We start from the raw sequence: 19,518 nt of genomic DNA on the forward strand, positions 1-19,518 counted from the left end.
TTTAATGTCTTAAAAAAACTTTTAGGGTTTTTTGCTTAAGACTTTGAAAATAGGTATTTTTGCTTTGGAAATTAAAATGGATGTTTTTGCTTAAATAAAGGCAAATAAGGGCATTTTAATTTCCAATAATAAAACTCCTAAACAACTAGAAAACTAGAATCCTAGGAAACCAAACACCAATTGAATTCTCTTGTTTCTTCAAATGAATTTCCACCTAATCAAGCTTCTCTTAATATTTCTTGAAGTAGTCATGTCGCCAAGCACGTGCTATGTCATTTGCCACATGTTTGATGACTACCATGTCATCTTTGAGTGCCACTTCATCCCACTGGCCTTTTACTTGTGTCTTCAACATTTTTCAATGCTTTCCACCCTGCAAAACTCTTGCCATAGCCTTCACTTGAGGATAAAAATTTTGTTTCCAACAATGAAGCCATTCCATAATATTTTTCTTAAGTTTATTGGCAACCACATAATTATTTTGTAAGGTGATCATGGATTCACCTTGATCAAAGTAGAGATCATCTTCATCAATAATGTTTTTATGAAAATTCTCTCTTGAAGGGAATAAAGTTTTTCTTGAATTGAAGGTGTTTTCTCTCATCTCTTTGATCACTTTATGATTCCTAAATTGCTTTTCTTTCTTTGCCTCAATTTCTTCAGTTTCTTTACCTACCATATTTACACTTTTTTTATTGAAGAGGTGATCACCTTCCTCAGCATAGTTAACTCTTATCTCAACACTTTCTTTAATTTTAGAACTCTCAAGATTGAAGAGAACATCTTTTTGATATGAAGTTTCCTTCAATTCTCTTATTTCTTTAGTAGCTCTAGGTTTAAATTCATCCTCCTTCAATAATATGGAAATCAAAACTCTCTCTTATTTGCTTTGAAGTGTCTTCTTTAACCTTGTTAGGTACGATTATTTGTTTTTTCCCCCACATGAAAGAGTAAGTATTGTTTTATATGTAGCATCTGCATCATATTGCCATGGACATCCTGAGAATACATGACATGCATAAATTTTCACTATATCACATAAATTTTCATCTTTGTAGGTTTTGCCTAAAGCTAATGGTAACCTACATTGTTAACTTATTCTTATATTTGGACTACTATGAATCCACCCTACACTATATAGAGTAAGATGAAGTTTGGTTTTTAGCTTGAAATATTCCATTAATTGGTCAGATACAAAGTTTTCACAACTACAATTATCAATAACTAGCTTGCACAACTTACCATTAATTGTGCACTCACTTTGAAAGATTCTCTTGCATTGTGGGTCATTGGATTGTGCAGGTGTGTATAACAAACTCGTCTCTATATTTTCTTCATGCCCAACCATCTCAAGACAAGACTTTGATACCACCTGATGTAGGACAAGTGCAGTGGACTTATACTTTGATACCACTTGATGGAAGACAAATGTTGATAGGGTTATGAGATCGTTCATAAAGATGCTTAAGGTTAGAATCATTTAGCGAATACAAAGGGATAAATAAGAATTCAATGCAATTTGCAAAACAATTCTTGAAAAACAAAACTTCAACTTGAATTGATAAGACAAGTGTTGATGGGGTTGTGATATCATTCAAAAGAACGCGTAGGATTGATAAATGGATGCAAAGGGATAAAACAAAAATTCAATGCAATTTGCAAAACAATTCTTAAAAAAAAAGCCTCAAACATGAATTTTATTGATAACTTGAATTGATTATGATGACTTAAGTCCTTCATATAAGCTAATGACTCTTCTTATGAAAAAAAACAAATCTCAACACTATTAGAATAAAAAATTTATTAAATTAAGACACTAGTTTCATTAGAATTAGGAATTTCTAAGAAACTTCAACTTTAAGTACATAATATTAAATAGAGCTTTTTCTAAAACATAAACTCCTAAAAACTTTTTATTTCTTAAATTAAAATAGGACACTTAAAATATTAGGAAAACTAAAATTGATAAAAGATGCAATTAACTAAATTGGATTAGAAAAATATTTTTAAATCAAACTTAACAAAGAAACTTGATTTAAACCAAAATCCCACATGCATTAGGCTAAAAAAACTCAGGGGCCATAAACTTTATATTATACCTGAGCCTAACAAAACCTATAATGTTAATATCATTACTTGGGTCTCTATCTCTTGAATTTCTATCAAAATTCTTATAAAGATAGAGTTTAAGAATGAAGAAACCAAGATGTGTAAGGAACATTAGGAACTAGCATGCTTATGGATCCATCTCCATAAAGTATCAACAAGAGAAGAAAGAACAAAGCATCATAAAAATCAATGAAGAACCAATGCACCAAGAAGAACTAGTATGAGGCCAAAGAATACACCTAAAAGATAAGCCAAGAGCCTAAATTGAAAGTAGAAAACCAAACCAAAACAACCAAAAGGCAATAAAGACATAATAAACATCAACATCAAACTAAGGCCATTTCCAACCATATTCAGATAGCAAGAAATGACTAATGATTAGCAATAACCTTAAATGAAAGTTAAATAGGGAAGGATAATAATAGTGCTACAGCTTACACTAAAATGCATAAAGCCATCACAAGGAATCAAAGTCTAGCAAGCGAACATATTGTAGCTAAGGACAAAGCACAAAAAAGTATGAATCAATACCATATGAAGGTGGATATTAACCTTTACCAACAAAATTCAACACCAACCAAGTGAAAGATTCTGCCATTTTCAATTTCCATCAAACTTTGATCATAATAAAGGAACAACTTCTAATTCAGAGAAATGGAGAGGTTCCTCCAATGACAAAAATGAGAGGCTAAAACAATAAGAGAAACATCATACAACATTTAATAATGAAACAACCAAATCAAAGATAAAAAACCTACAAAATAAACAAACATGTTAAGAAATAAAAACTCCCCAACAACCCACCAAATGACCATAGAGCAACCCCTCATTTAAAGATGCACATGGGGAGCAACCAACTTTTAGCAATGCTCTTATTCTTTCTAGTTTTGATAATTTTAGACAGGTCACAAGCTTTATCATGAACAAGTAATTTGATAGTTTTAATAATAGAATCTAGGCTCTTTCGCTCCTCTTTAAAACACCTATTATTTCTTTCCTTCCATAAAGTATAAAAAGGTAGCCCCTAAACTCATTTTGCCTAACTTTTCCTTAAAACACCTATTTTTTCTTCTATTTTCCTTATAACATTAAGTCATCATGACCACCCCACAAGAACCATTAAAAGTTGACTTGTTTCTTTTGATATTCTCCCAAATAGTCTTCCTTTCTATGTAGTTGTTAGAACCATAATGAAAAAAATAAGGTCTTCGTTAGACCCATAAACTTCCTTACTTCACATTGAATGATCTGTTCTTTTTTCTCAATTATGCTCATGTCAATCTTCATTTTGTTCTAGGTAACCCAAATAGAACCTCTTAGGTTTAAGTCATTATTATTAATGAAACCTTAGTCACTAAAGGTGTTTTTCTTAACTTTATCTATGTTACACTCTCTAACTTTTGTTTCAATAATAGTAACCAAATCAAGTTTATTATGTGAAATAAATATTTTGTCCTCTTTTTATTTAAAGAAGGGAGTTAAGACCCTTTATGTTCCTCGCTTCAAGATTAAACATGAAAAGGATTGTGTGAGGATCCTTCCTAGCTTTTCTCCTCTTTTGGTTCTTACTTATTCTCCCAACCATTTTCACCTTTTGCTTGTTCTCATTAACCTAGAGAGAGTTCCCAAAAGGCATAATTTGAGGCAATTCAAAATCCTCAACCGCCTCACTAGATTACCCAACCATAATTATATGGCTATTTCTATAAGATTTAGACTCTATATTTTCCTCTGACTTTGTAACTTTGTCATTGCTATATCAACTCCATCATTAACACTTTTTATTGTCATCATCACTCCTTTCCAAAGTTGTTTCGTCTTTTGTAAGGATTGTTTGTTTCATTTTAGAGCCTAGACTATAGAGGATAATCTTCTAGCAAATGATCAAAACTTTTGCTTAATTCTGCCTTGTTAGTGATAGAGCTATCTATTTTCACCATCTCTTTACCTAAAAATATTTTATCTAAGACAACAGATCTACTGCCAAAAAGGATATTGCTTTTATTGCCCTTAGCTTAACCAAAACGTGTAACTTTTCCTCTATTTCCCACTTTCGATGATACATAAAAATTTAGAGTTTTAATAGCAAAACAATATGGAATGTGAGTATGGGATTAGCATTAGAGCCTTTAGTATCATTATGCACCCTTGGTTACCTTAAAACATTTATATACTTTATTTCCCATACCTACATTCCATACTATTTATCAAGGTCCATTTTAATACTCACCCATGTAAAATCAAGCCTTGATCCTTTTTTGTCATCACATCCAGTCGGAGGGGATACCTGATACCACTCATTACATAGGTCAAACATTTAGGGTTCTAAAATTCTAGTGGCAGTCTATAATAAGAACCTAAATGGCAACCAACTTTAAGTTTGGTGTCTATTATTTCACAAATAATGGTTAGCCCTTTGGATACCAAGGACCATCATCAATGACTTTTAAGATATCTTTGTTATCCTTCAACTTTATGATAAACATCCCTTGACCATTTGATGTGATATTGGAAAAGCCCAAATATAGCCATAACTTTTCTGCAAATTTCTTCACAATTGGAAAAAGGTCATTTTTTCCAAGAGGAATCCTACTGCACATGATTCTTACCTTTTTGCTCCAAAGTCCTCTACCTTTTCAAAGGTTTTAACCATTAACTTTCTCATATAAGCACTAGTAGATGAGGAGAAATACTTTAGTACAAGGAAAAAAACCTTCTTTTTAAACAACTTATTCTAAGGGGTCTTCACGACACCAACATTAACCTCTCTAACTCGTTTCCAAGAATTTGGTAGAGCTTTAGAGAAGCTATTACTAGATTTGGAACAAATAACACCTACAATGAAAAAAGATGTCATTGGTATAAAACATAGTCTTAATACTTACACCAATAGACTTTAACCAAATAGGATCAAAATCACAAATAGCAAACCAAAACATAATAAGGAAATTGGAGAAAGCTTAGACAAGAAATGGAAATGTGCATGGCAAAATACATATATAAGGTTAACTTGAATCTAGGAAATAAAACCCAAAATCAGTTCACACCACTTGGTCCTCATAATGCAAGCCAAATAGAAGAAAGTTTAATAACCCAACCATAAAAATCCATAGAAATTCTCTTCTACACTTTAGAGGCCTAGCCAACCCAAATGCCCAACATAAATCTAACTACAAACTTAGCTATTCATCTAACCAACTAAAAAGAAAGCCAAATAATTGAAGGACAAACACCCAATCCAACCTAGAGCCTAAAACCCTTTTCACCTAGCCAATCCACTCTTAACAAAAGGTCTAAGACAAGTACCTACCTTAGAATAAGCCACCTACAAAATACCAATACCATGCCTAAGATGCTTAGTGAAAGCATGAAATATCTGAGATATCAATCATAGACCTACCTAGTACATGTGCTAGTTATGTTTCAAGTTATAAATACCATATCATAAGAAGAGCAAGATCTAAGTTGTTTCTAATATCACATAAACATCTCAAATGCTCAAATGTCCAATATTAGTGTGTGCACAAGCATTGCTAATGCTAAGGCACCCTACGTTGATGCATAGTTATCTAAAAGTATCAAGGTCACACAGATTAACCCTGATGCTTTTACCACCATACTACACAAAGCTCAGTGGTATGATCACACTACATATAGCTCAATAATCCATCACACTATATAGCTCAATGGCAATTCATAGTGCACATAACTTAGTGATGAATTCACACTGCACTAAGCTTGGTGGAATAACCACACAACACACAACCTAGTTGTGAGAATCATATAATACATTATTGGTTTTTTCGACTCATAACTGCTTCAATATGGGTGCATGTCGTCATTCACAGAGTTAAGTACCCCAATATTAACTTCCATCAAATTTAGCCTTTGATAAGGCCTTATCTTGTATTAATCTCTTATTCATTCCCTATAACGGTAAAATAATCATTATCATAATTGTATGTAAGTACTACCATTTTTATAAACATTTAATTCCATTTTTCTTAATTATACACGGGGGTGTACTATTGAATCTTTATGACATAAATATCACACAAACAAAAACATGTAATTTGGATAGGATAGGATACATGATTGTGTGTCCTATACCACACAAGTGTGTATCTATTCCTAATTTAACACAACCATGGCTTCAACCTAACAAGGGGAATATTATGTCTAGATATACATGATCGTGTATCCCCTATACCTGGGCGTGCAATGTTGATTTTTGCAAATTGTCTTTCTACCTGAATTTATGATTTTCGACCATCCAAACTAAAATCCAAACTTTCAATACCTATCATTCAAGTCGATATCACCCCATTTTCCTTTGTAATCAAAGAATACCAAAATCATATTCATAAAGCATGCCAAATCAACCTTAATATATAAACACACACACATTCTCACAAACAAGATAATAATTAACATAAGGTATAAGTGACAATAATAATCACATGATCTCAAACATATGCCCATTAACAATTCACAACAGATCAAACACAATCCAAATTGGAAGGGAAAGAAAACTACTTACTTACCTTTCCTTTAACAGTAACTAATCTTCACGTGGCTTTTGATTAATCTCTAAGAGCTCTTATGTCCAAGGTCTCAAGGTTTCACAAAGATCCCCTATTTCTCTATACTTTGTTGTGAAAATATAATGAATTCCCAACCTGATATGTTTGTGATTCTTTTATTTTTTCCAAAAGTAATGTCATATATGTAATACCCAGATTCAGGTATGTCAGTAAACTCCACTTCTAAAATTTACCCTATAGTTGATTTTATAACTTGTTGTTTAAAGAAATTGCAAAAGAATTATAGAAAACTACTAAATGAGCAATAATTTTCAAAGGGGGTAAAATGGTTATTTTAGAAGGATTTAAGAGACAAAGTGGGAATGAAAATTGAATGGCATACTTGAAATTATATGGTGGTGCTAAGGGTTTTTGGTAATTGGTTAAGGATAAAACAGTCATTTATGAAAAAGGTTAAGGGTAAATTGGTCCAAAAGGCTTATAAAACCCATTACCTATTCATTTTCTTCTTCATTTGCCGAGAACCTCCATTATTTTTAGCTAAAGCTTTCCTTCAATCAAAATTTATCCAAAAACCTAACTAAACCACCTAATTTCTAAATTGGGACAAGTTTATGGTACCATAAAAGGTGAAGGAACTAAGGAACTCTAAGGTGAGGGTATGGTATGTTGGTAAGGCTAACGGGGCAAATTTATTAAAGGACTAGGACTTCAACATAAAGCCTATGGTTTCAAACACATAAAGGTGTTTTAGAGCCTCAAAATCTAAGTAAATGATGGGTTTGATAGCTCTTATTGAAAATTTTTTGAACTATTGTTTCTAAATAAGTCCCTTGAAGATGGTCACAGTTAAAGACACAAGTGATGGAGTCACTTAGATTTATTTATACAGGCTTTGTTCATAAGCTCTAATAGTTGGGTGCTTAGGAGTGAGCTTAGGCTCAATAGGTGTTGTGTGCTTATGTTTCCTAATGGCAACACATTTCTTTCCTATAGGTAATATTTGCTTGGTAGAGAGAGAGGTTGTATAAAGGTTATGAATAGAGAGGTGCTTGAATGATGAAGGGAGAAAAAGACATATTCATATGCATATGGAAGAAACCCTAATGAGAAAAGGAGAACATCGACATAAAGATATATTTGTGCGTTTTATCTTTCTTGATTTTGTTTAAGGCTTTTTAAAGCTTTCAATTTTGGGCTCTTGAATTTGGCTTGTTTCCCTCCATCAATTAATTCCCTCTTAAGTCTACTACTTAGAATTTCCTAAGCCTAATTAAAAGTTTCATTTTTTACAACCCAGCCCAATTGTTAGTGGTAACTCTAAGCAAGGTAAAAACATGTTAGAACTAAAGAAATGGTTAGTCACCTTAGGTATATTTATCATGTGGTTAATCATTAGCAAATTGCTTAGGAATAAACAATAAAACATATACAGGCAAAAGAAAAGTGCAATATAATTGTATTTGGTCATATTAGCAAATCAACATACAACCTATAATTTTTTTTTTTGGTAATGAGAAACCTTACTTAAGCCAGACCATAACATAAGGTTGAAATTAATCACACCGAATAGGACAAACGTTAGGTCCAGTAACTAACTTCACAACTACTAAACTAGGCAAGTTAAGAGTTTGATTTTGATATGTCACTAGAGAAGACTTGAACCAATGCTCTTTTATACATGAAGTCTTCTCTTTTGTTATTCAAGCTACCCTTTAGGGGTAATACAACCTATATTTTGCTATATAGATATATTTAAAAGCTTTACTATGAACATTCAATTAGTTCAAACAACACATTTATAATAGAGAGTATAACACTGATTTAATAAGAAATATATCAAAGCAGGTAAAGTATCAGTGTGGAAATATACTTTTCTATACATATAATGCTCTTATATCCATTACCATAGCTCTTTATCTTATCTATCATCCCATCTACACTTGGTCTCAGACTAAAACATATATCTACAACAAAACAAAATAAAATAAAATAAAAAATAAAATAAAAAAATTACAAGAAAAGTAATAAAAATCTTGAGTTACCTCTCGATGGCACCTGTTTTTATCACTAGCTTGACTTTGTATTCCTACATAGGTAGAGAAATGCTTTAATAATGAGTGTAAGGTGCCTATTTCGATTGGCTCATTGATTAGATATGGCTTGAGGCATTGTCTATTAACTTGGAGTGCTTCTCTTTTCTCACTCCAAGCTTTAACCACACCATACGGAAACACTTTCATCACCTTGAATGGTCTTGATCAACACCACTTTAGTTTTCTTGGAAAAAGTCTTAGTTGTGAGTTAAATAACAATACTAAATCTCCTTCGACAAACTTTTTCCTTATTACATGTTTATCGTGCCATTGTTTGGTCCATTCCTTGTATATCTTTGCATTCTCAGATGTATCAAGGTAGAATTCTTCTAGCTAAAATAATCTTTTCTCTTCTACTTTCTTGAGATTTAAGTTGAGAAACTTTGATGTGATCTATAGAAGATTGAGAACATGTGATCCAATAATGAAGGACTATGGAAGAGTATGGTAGGCTAAATAACATTGAAAATGTTGAAGATGTAACTTAAAGATAAGAAGCATGATGTAGCAGTCAAAGATGACATGGCAAATGATGTGGTGATCATTAAACACATGGGAAATGTTATTGCACATCCTTGGTGGCATTTTTTTTTATTTGTAAAAATATAAAGTGGAAGTTTGATTAGGCGAAAAATTTATGTGAAAAAAGCAAGAGAATTCAATTGAAGTTCAATTTTCTAGTATTTCTAGTTTTCTAGTTGTTTAGGAGTTTTATTTGTTTCAAGAGTTTTAATTTTATTTTCTTTAAGAATTATAATTACATTGGGATTATTATTTAAGATTGTTGTTATCTTAAAGATTAGGATTATCATTATCCTAAATATTAGGATTGTTATTATTGTAGTTATCTTATTTAGACTAGGGCTATAAATAAGCACTTAGTCCCTAAGATAGAGGAATACACATTGGCATAATGAAATTGTGAGATATTTTCTCTTATTTTTCACAATGTTGTTTGTTGCCTTAGCTTGGGTTTTTCGCCCATGGTAAGACTTTTTTTGGTGTTAATAGAAAGTTTAATAACCAAAAAAAGAGATATTTTCTCTTGGTTCTTTTGCGAACTCATGAACTTATCAAGAATACTTTTTTGTAGTGTTCAAATTTAACTTATCACTTTCATTGTTATCTATTCTCGAGTGTGGTATTAACCTATACCTTTGGTTCATGTTAATTATAGGCACCAGGGTTAAGGTTTTTATACTTTTGGTTCTTGTTTGTTATAGACATTGGGTTAAGGTTTTCTTAATTTAAAATATGATTTAGCTTTTTTGTGTTCCTAGCTTCCTTGTTTGCGTATAGGGTTTTATAGTTCATCTATGAGGTTCATGTAAAACTTCATGGCCTAATATGCTTTATGTTCAAGCTTGCTTGGTAAGTGGTTGGATTTTCCAAATATGAGTCAATAGGTAGAAATGCTTATTGGAGTCTTATATATGATCTGATATGCCTATAAAGAATCATCTAGTTGTATACTTCAATCTTTCATTGATAAGCTCACTGTTTTCTCTAGTATGCTTTTAATTTCTCTATTAGACATCTCAACCTGCCCACTAGTTTATGAATGGTAAGATGTTGTAACCTTATGCGTAACTCCATATTTCTTTAAGACGCTCTCAAATAAATGGTTGCAAAAATGTGACTCTGCATCATTGATGATTGCTTTTAGAGTTCCAAATCTAGTAAAGATGAACTTTTCCAGGAACTTCACTACAACCTGGGCATCATTGGTGAGATTTGTTAATTCTTCAACCCATTTAGACACATAATCCATAATAACTAGAATATAGTGATTCCAATAAGAATTTGGAAATGGTCTCATAAAATCGATTTCCTAACATTGAATAATTCAATTTATAGTATAATGCTAAGGGGGCATTTCATTTCTTCTTGTGATAGCTCATATTCTTTGACATCTATCACATTTACTTATGAACATCTAAGTGCTTTGGAATAATGTAGGCCAATAAAGTCTACATTGTCCTCTGATTTTTATTAAGTGGAAATGAGTCAGTATGCTTTCTACTTTATCATATGGCACTTAACATGAGGCAAGCAACAGTACCCTATATGCTAGATAGTCTGCGATGTCTACATAGCGTGTGATACTTGCATGAGTTGTTCAAAGGGGAAGACATTATCTATTGGAAATTCTTCCTAAATTCTCTTACATTTATCTTTTTCTAGTTTGGATAAATGGCCTACAATGACATTCTTGGTCCCCTCTTTATCTTAGATTTCTAGATCAAATTTTTGAAAAAGTATCCATCATATTAGGCGCAGGTTCACATCCTTTTTATAAACAAATATTTCATGGCTACATGTTTTGTGTATATAGGTACTTTAGATGTGTATAAACAAATATTGTGTATATAGGTTCACATCCATTGACAAAAATTCAATGGAATTTGTCAAATACAAACAACACCACTAGTAATTCCTTATTGTCTTACACTATCATATCATTGTTTTACAACATAAGCCTAATGAACTATTTAGCATAGTATATTATCGAATGAGTATGCTTTAACTCCTTCATTTTCTTTCTTACATTGCATGCCATATTCTTAAAATAAAACTGTTGCTTCAACTCCTACAAATCTTTCCCATCTCTCAATTATACAAAAGCCATTTTTCTTCTTCACTTATTTTCTATGCCACTGTTTAGCCATAAGGTCATAGAGATACATCATGGCTTGATTTATTTTTTTCCTTCTCATTAAGTAAGTTGATTACATCAAAGTAGTGTTTTATGTGACAAAAGAAATTATCCAACTCCTTTGTATCCTTCTTCCTACTGTAATATTTAGGTTTAGGAGTTTTAACACATGTGATCACAATTGGAGATGCAAACATGACTAGTCCCATTTCAAGTCCATTTTTACCTCTATAGTCTAATAGTGATGCTTGGTCAATCCATCAAATATCTTCACTTCAAAAAACGTGATGAAATCAGTTGTTGTACGAGGATTATCATCAAGAGTCTTGTGAACAACATCAAGGATGAAGTCATTAATCATTGTTAAATTCTCTTGAACTTCATCTATAATAAACCGAATCACTCTATCTTCTTGTCATAATCCGTCAGTGCCCTAAACTTGGAAAACTTGGTCTTCATGGATCTCAAGACGTAGTGAGATCTTAAACGGCCATGAGATTTTTTCTATTGTTTGCATCACTCACATTGCCATCACTTTCTATCTTTGTTCCTTTCTTTGAGAAGGAAGTTTTGAACCAATGCTCTAATACCAATGGTAATGACCTTACTTGAATAATGTGACTTTTGTGCACAAACACAAGATTAAACACTACATAATCCTAAATAACCTCATAACTCTAAAGGAATGCTTGAGTTCACCAAGAATGAATAAGAACACAAGATATAGAGAAAACTTTATTTTATTACTCTCAACTAAATACAGTGCTTTGAATTGAAGGTGAATTACATCTATTAAAGGTAGATATATACAAGTCTACAATGAGATCTAGCGATCTAAATTCATACATATGGTCAAGGTAGACAACAAGCATTTATGTTACAAGTGTAGGAATCCCAATAAATTTCTATTACCTCTTTTGGTTTATCTACCTCTTTTGGTTATGGACCATACATAAACTTTTAAACATATTATCTGATATATTATTTGGAGAAGGGTTTGGTTCAAGGTAAAGAAATAATAATTTGATAATGTATCTTTTATTAGTGATATTATTTTGTTTAGTTTCTAAGTAATAAAAATTTTGGTAATCTTCTATTACCAATAGTGATATGACAGATAATATAATAGATAATCTAATTATTACATTCACTTTCGGTATTATTAAAAGACTACCAAGATACTCTTAATTTTATTATAATTTTATGTTCATTTATTGGTTTTTTATTATTCTTCATATTATTTATACATATAAATTTTATCAAATTAGTAATAATATATATATCTATTAATTTTTAAAGTAATTTATATTTGTGATAATTTTTTTGTAATAAAATATTATATAAACTAAATACCCTATTATGTTTTTTATAGTTAAACCTTTAAATCAATATCGAGGCCTCCCATGATCTTGGTCTTGGTAACGGTGGGTCTCTAGTTATCTTGGTCTTGGCCAGACGTAACAATATATATACATGTAGAAGTCATAACTCTTAACTATATCCAAACTTTCGATATTACAGTCAAATTTGTCACTTTCGATATTTTGTTGTGCAAGAATATCCTTTAAAAGATTGACAAAAATGAATTAGTGCATTGGAAGAAACAATAAACAACATCTGCCTTGGCAAGATTTCCTGCAACAAAATAAGGAAAAAATGTACTGCCAGCTTTATTGACAAGGCCAGGTGACCATTGCCCACCTAAACTGTGACCAAATGAAATTCTCTAACGGGAAGTTTGAAAAGTTTTAGCCTTAAGTCGAAAAAAAAGGCCAATTAACGTTGAAATAGATGCCTCGAGCTGGTCAAATGGAAATAATAATTACGAGAAGAAAAAGTCAATAATATATGAATTGCAAACAAATATCGCATCTTCTTTGCTTGTTGTCCAATTCAAAAATCAACCTTGAAGATCCTCAAGATTCTTGACGAAATCTGCATGATCTTGCTTTCCGAATTGTACAGATATCCTCAATTTCTCTCTCAATGGCCTTTCATTTAAAACTCACTTACCCTTTTCTTCATTTTCATCACCTTCATCTCTCATCATCTTCTACATTATATGAAAAAATATTCAATCAAGGGTGTGGCTGCAGCTGATGCTCAACCTCAGTTTCATGTTCTTGCTGTCGATGACAGCCTTATGGACAGAAAGTTGATTGAAAAACTCCTTAAAACTTATTCTTATCAAGGTAGCAATTTGATACTTTCATTTCTATTCCATTTTCTTGATTTTCCATGGAGTTTTGAGAAGAAATTAATCAAATTTTTTGTATGTTTTTTTTTAAATAGTTACTACTGTAGACTCTGGGAGTAAGGCCTTGGAATTCCTGGGCTTGTTGAAAGAAGAAGAAGAAGAGATAAATTCAGAATTTTCTTCTGTTTCTCATCATCATCATCATGATATACAAGTCAATTTGATCATCACGGATTACTGTATGCCTGGAATGACTGGCTATGATCTCCTCAGAAAGATCAAGAAATCAACTTTTCTGAAATATATTCCCGTTATCATAATGTCCTCAGAAAATGTTCCTTCAAGAATTAGCAGGTGCTTGGAGGAAGGAGCCGAAGAGTTCTTTTTGAAGCCGGTTAAGCTATCAGATGTAAGCAAGCTTCGGCCTCATGTTACGGTGGGAAAATCAAAAGAGAATATTAACGGTGAAACAAATAATGGCAAGAGAAAAGGAATGGAAGAAATTAGCTCGCCTGATAGAAAGAACAAGATACAATAACACTAATGACTTGGAAGTTGTCTAATTGGGCCGTAAACTTCAGTGCTGTTTTCTAATTTACTTTTTCATAGGATTTCGATTCCTACAACAATTTTCTTTTGTTTTTAATTTTTTTTTCGCTGTTTCTGCTTTTCTTTTAACCTTGATGTACCGTTTCTCCATGAAATTGTTTTTAGTTGAGAGAGAGATATAAGCATTTAGGTAAATAACTATGAAACTCACTTTTTGGTATTGTAATATTATTATTATTATTATTATTATTTTACTTCACTCCCTTATTAAGTTAGATGTTATAAATTTGATTCAAACTCAAATAGGTACATTTAAATTAGAATCAATTTAATTCATCTTTAATTGTACCTAAGGATGAACATGATAAGATCAAAAAGGTTAACTAACCTCTTGACTCTGAAATTTTTTTTTTAAATATAACTCTTAATTAAACTAATCTTCCTCTTACTTTAAACAATTTTCAGATATTTATGTTTTAAATTTTATTATTTTTTATTAACCCTCTTAAATTTTATATTCACTCCATTTTCCTCGTTTATATTATGCATCGGCCACAGACTACTTATGTCGGAGCAAATAGCCGAAGATGGAGTCCATGTAGGTTGGGTTGGTAGAGATAACGTTAACTTATCGCATCAAAGTACGTACTACCCAAAACCGAAAAAAAAAGGGCATGTTAATCTTCATCATTTGGCTAAAATCTTACGAGCCAAATCAATTTTTCTCAAGTCTTTAATGCTTTAGAGAGCCACATAGCAGGTGGGTTACGTAATAATATTATAAGGTGATTTTTTTTTATATTTCAAAGTTGTTGGGCGATTACGTGAAGAGAGAATATATTCTCTCAGTTATTTATAATAAGTTGGGCGTCCGTAACAAGTTAGTTCCGCAGATAGCACACGAGAATCTCGTGTGCACGATTGGGAAATTGGTTATTAGAGTAGGTAATTTCAATTCGAATTTAAATCTCTAATCCTCTTTGGGCTTAATGAGAGAGATTTTCTAATAAAAATACAAATAGAGACAAAGAAAAAACCAAAAAATCTTTATAATCAAGGACGAGCTAGAGTTGGGAAGACATTTGTACTCTTCTCACCCTGCCCATCCCTCTTTTACCCCCCCCCCCCCCCCCCCCACCCAAATCCTGACCTTTTTATATTAATACATTTGTTTAAAATACTAATCTATCTTTTTAAATTATTTATATTTTTTAAATTTTTTTATGCTTTTGTTGTGCATATTAAAGTAATTAATATATGATATTTGTGATATTTAAAATATATGTTGGTATTAATTTTACTTAATTTTGTTATTTAATATATTTATGTTATGTTTAGAATGTACGGGAGGAAATTTTGTAAGTTATTAATAATTATCTTAAGGCAGAGACAATTAAACATCAAAGTATAATTCATATAAATCATAATTATATTCATGACATTGAACTATTAATAATGTAAAACATAATTACATTAAGAAGAAACAATTTAATATTAAACTATTATACGCATAATATAAGTTGTTATTATATGCATAAAAAACAATTAATTATGCCCTAATATAAGTTAATTATTTCCATAATGTAAGTCATTCTTACATTCGTAAAGAACCAATTATCATACTCATAAATTTTGAACTTTATGTTTTTTACATTAAATGAAAATAGAAAAATATACCTTAATTCCATCGTATTTTATAACGTACCAATTATAAAAAGAATTCATGAAAAAATATAGAGGATATTGATTTTTCTTACTTAACTTTCTGACTTAATGATGGATAAAAATAACTTAATGTTTTTCTATATAAAAATTGTTATTATTAGTGTGTGTAAGTATGTTATAATGTAAGTGTTGTGAAAAATGTGTTAAGGGTAAAAAGATGATCAACTCCTATTTATAGAATTAATTGTGACTTTTCATTAAAAATCACATATTTTAATTAAAAATGAGTTGCTTCTTTTTATCATAAAGAATGACATTTTTTCATCATAAAAAGTAATATATTTTTATAATAAGAAGTCACATATTTATATTAGCCAATAGAATTTTAGTATCGAAAATCTTATATTAATTTATTTTATCAAATAAATACTATTATATTGATAAAATAAAATCTTAATGTCATGTGAGCCATAAAAATTCTTACATTCTCACACTTGACTCATATGATATTACTTTCAGAATTTAATAAGAAAGATATAATGTGCACAAAATTTATACCCAAATTTTTTTTTACATTGACTATAACATTATAGCATTATTAAGTTGAAATATTAATGTGAGTCATGATAGTTGTATGTCATTTTTTCTCAACATAGTTCCTTCCATGTACCACAACACAAACTCTCAACTTAACATGATCTTTAATAAAGATGATCATAGTAGTCCAACTTTAATATCTTTATTATAAGAATATTCTTGTCAACATTATTCTATAACAATTATGTATACAAATAGAAAATAGAAAATATTAAAAATACATAAATGAGCTCAGAATATCAAATAGATAAACTTAATATAAACATAATACAATATCATTAATAACATCCCATACTTCCCATCCTTTCCATATGTTCATTAAATGTTTTGGGAGATAATCGTTCTGCTAAAGGATTCGTAATCATAAGATTAATGCTAATGTATTTAATTTGACACTTTTTGTTTCTGAAGTTCTTCTTTAACGACAAAATATTTTATCTCTATATATTTAACACTTTTAAAATATTTGTCGTTTTTAGAGAAGAAAATTATGAAAAAGTTAATTTTTAGCACCCTAGCAATACTATCGACAACCCTAGGTCCTGAAATAAGGCATCGCAGTTATAATCCATAATAGTGGGAAATAACAATTGTAGAAGTTTTGGGTATAACATCTTTCATCCTAACTTCTTAAATGTTAACATTATGCATTCTTTCACTCTCACTAATGTTACCATTTTCAATGAACCTAATGTAACACCCGGATTTAGGTATGCTTGTAAACTCTATTCCAAAATTACCCCTAGAGTTAATTTTATAACTTATTGTTTAAAGAAATTGTAAAATAATTATTTAAAACTACTAAATGAGCAATAATTTTCAAAGGGGGTAAAATGGTCATTTTAGAAGGATTTAAGAGACAAAGTGGGAATGTAAATTGAATGGCACACTTGAAATTATATAATGGTGCTATGGGTTTTTGGTAATTGACTAAGGATAAAATAGTCATTTATGGAGAAAGTTAAGGGTAAATTAGTCCAAAATGCTTATAAAACAACCAACCTATTCATTTTCTTCTTCCTTGGCCAAGAATGCTCCATAATTTTACTAAATTTTTTCTTCAAACAAAAATTCACCAAAAAACCTAGCTAAACCACCTAATTTTCAGAGTCGCCAGTTATAAAAAGTGTAGATCTATTAATTCTGATAAGTTCTAAGATAAAAAGTTTAATTTTTAAGAGATGTCAAGTTTAGAGTTTTGATGGATGATTATGTTTTTGGTTGATTAAGGTTGCTAGGAAGTAGAAAAGGAGGATAAGCTTAAATAACTTAATTAGCAAAGAAAAAGTAAGAATTTCATACTTTACATACTTGAAATAATTTGAGTTAGGTTATTCAAATAACCTTTACTTATATAAGTGTGTAGGGTATAAAATTAAGGTGATTTTTGCTTTAAAAAAATAAAGAAATTCATTAGGACTTATGATGTAATTCTTTTGCCATAAGGGTATTTTAGACATTTCTTATTCCTAGGGTTAGCTTAGTTGATTTTGTGTATTGAGTATGTGAGAAATGATGAATTGATAGAATAATTTGCACTATGGGTAAGCATATAACTTTTTTGGCCATAAGGATAAAAGTGTCATTTTATGTGATATAGGTTAATTTTGTTTAATTATGTGCATGATATGTGTAAAAACCATTATAATAAATATGTATATTCATATGGAATGCATGAGATATATGTAAATACATGAGAAAATAATATGATGCTCGATAAGGCTTGAAAAGAATAAGAGAAAACAATAGATGGGCATATTTCATCTTATGGTTATACATGTATACATGAGGAATCATAGCATATACATGATTTCAGAATATATATATCTTTCTAATTATTGGATATATGTAATTGTGTGTGTGTATATATATATATATATGACTAGCTGTTGAAATTGGTTATAAAGTTTCTGTGGGTGGTAATTTTTATAATGGTTACTATTAAGTAATTATTTTGTTAATTGTGATTATGTTGATAAAAATCCAGTCGGTTGGTAGGACTGGTTTGTATGAATTGCTAATTAGGAATGTTATAGGGCATTAAAAAAAATTCCTTGGGCCCTCTAAAATAGGGGAACTCTTACTATTTTTTTGTAACACATCTATTGGTTAGGAGAGGTTATATTTTTTGTATCAGAGCACGATTTTGGGCACTTAAAGGTAGATATAATAGAATATGTTGTAATATAATATAATATATCTATAATTTTGCATTCTGGTATTGCATAGGTGCCTCTCATGTCTCATAGATCAGCTCCCAAGAATCGACTGTAGTAAGTTGTTTTCTTTGCTTGTATTCAAATAATAAAATGATAAAATTCTTATGTAGTTACACTGATGCAGTTATTAGATAAAGAGTACCATAAGATAAGGACGGGGTCATGAAAGGGGTATTCAGAGAGAGATGGGAGAGCTATCGAACCCTACCCCGTTAGGTGGTTCAAGATTTGGGGCAGTAGAATTTAGAGATATAGTCCATTAGGTGTTGATCGAGAGTCAAGATAAACCTACACCTGAAAATATAGGCAGAGATGCCATCCGAGATAAGATTAGAAATGAGATTCATGAGGAAGTTATAGAAGAAATCATAAATGAAATGAGGAATGAGGGGAGAGGAAAAGTTAGAGCTCAAAGGCAGCTTGAGCTTGTTTATTCCTGACTTAGTCAACATACCCCTCCTGAATTTAAAGGTACTAAAAATCCTGTAGTGGCTGATGAGTGGATCAAGCAGATGGAAAGTACCATAGATTTGTTTCTTATAACCAATAGAGAAAAAGTTTGGCGTGCCAGTTTCTTAATGAAGGGAGAGGCTCGCATATGGTGGGACCCAGTTAAAGAAACTAGAAATATGGATTTGATGACCTGACAAGACTTTAAAAGGCCATTTAAGGCCCAATACAGAATACTTGATGTGGTAACAGTCAAAGTTGATGTGGTTAGAGGCATATGTTAATAAGCTACTTAGGAATGCATCCTTCATGACAACACCTTCATCAGTGATAGTACCTTAGACAGTGATGTTAAGTCGGTTAGCTCTACCTATTATGTTGACTGTTTCAGCACCTGCTACAATATTAGAGGGTAGTTCAATTGGCTTTAGTTTTA

At 30.9% G+C, this 19,518-nt stretch overlaps 1 pseudogene; it reads left to right on the forward strand.

Annotated features, from left to right (window-relative positions):
- Positions 1-11,556: 11,556 nt before the first annotated feature.
- LOC123205453 lies at positions 11,557-14,400 on the forward strand (annotated as a pseudogene).
- The last annotated feature ends 5,118 nt before the right edge of the window (positions 14,401-19,518 follow it).

Source organism: Mangifera indica, unplaced genomic scaffold, assembly GCF_011075055.1.
Source record: "Mangifera indica cultivar Alphonso unplaced genomic scaffold, CATAS_Mindica_2.1 Un_0006, whole genome shotgun sequence".
In the NCBI taxonomy this organism is placed as follows: Eukaryota; Viridiplantae; Streptophyta; class Magnoliopsida; order Sapindales; family Anacardiaceae; genus Mangifera; species Mangifera indica.